We start from the raw sequence: 1,141 nt of genomic DNA, 5'->3' as shown, positions 1-1,141 counted from the left end.
CAGAATATATGATATTAGCATGTCAGTTTGTTATATTCAGGGCTCATAATTTAGAGTTTTTGTAAAGTTTACTATGGAATAAAGTGGTTGTTTTAATCTCCCTTTTATTTTCATCAAATAATTAACAAGTTGATAATTTAACTGGTCATTATTTCAAAGCACCATAAAGAAGAATCTTGTGAAAATCAACTTGCCCAAATTAAAATATATGCCCTTGTAAATAAAAGTTCTGTGCATAGAAAAAATTAAGAGGGAAAATTACTAATTGTGCTATATGTTTTCAAAGTCTATACCAACTGAAAATTTTAACATATGTAATACACTGAAAATATTGCGTTGAAATTTTTTTAACACAGCATTTTTCTCTATTTTGCCCATCTTCTGTAGTCTTTTTATCCCACTTTACAAAATTATAAAACCGCTACTTTTTTACAATGATAAAATATCTTAACTTATTCAAAAATTAAAAATTTAAAAGGTGTTGTCAACAATTTAATTTTTGTACACTGAGACCTCATTTCGGGGGAATTTTTTCTTTTTATAAAATTTTATCTTTTTTTGGTCTATCAAGGTATATTAACTCCTAGATAAGGTACCCCCCAAAAAGTAAAATTTTATTTTGGGGTTTTTGGTTTAAATATTTGAATTCGTATTTCCCTTTGTCTGTGAACACTGCATCGTCTTCAAAATCAGGAGGCAACAGTATCAAGCATGAACTGTGGTACTGCATAATCAAATAAAATGAAGTCATATTTGTAAATATTGTAGATGTCCTTAAGGATGGCTGGAGGTAAGGATTTAAAGTAACTCTCATAGCCATTTACTTTGGCCTTACTCTTTTTAGCATTGTGTTTCAGTTTGATGTTAATTTCTTAATTTTTTCCTAGAACTTTTAAGGGTGCCAGTCTTATCAAAGTCTCAAGTTTGATAACTGTAAAATTTCCCTGTCAAGCTTCAGTTCCAGGAAATTGGCCGCCAGTGATTATTTGTCCTTGAAGGTCCTCTCTTCTGGAAATATAGTTATTAATTAAAAGAAAAGTTTTAAATATGTGTGTGTTTTTTGAGCTGTGCAGTATGATGGATAAGTGCAGTTGTTTGTATGTTTATGTCTTTGCATGTGCAATGTAATAAGACAATGCTT

General features: G+C 29.8%; 1 pseudogene; it reads right to left on the bottom strand.

Moving 5' to 3' along the window:
• Window positions 1-642: 642 nt before the first annotated feature.
• Window positions 643-1,141, bottom strand: part of LOC119592351 — a 30,652-nt pseudogene continuing 30,153 nt past the window's right edge.

The sequence above is a fragment of the Penaeus monodon genome, chromosome 30, assembly GCF_015228065.2.
Source record: "Penaeus monodon isolate SGIC_2016 chromosome 30, NSTDA_Pmon_1, whole genome shotgun sequence".
Classification (NCBI taxonomy): domain Eukaryota; kingdom Metazoa; phylum Arthropoda; class Malacostraca; order Decapoda; family Penaeidae; genus Penaeus; species Penaeus monodon.
This window is presented reverse-complemented; position numbering and strand designations above follow the sequence as displayed.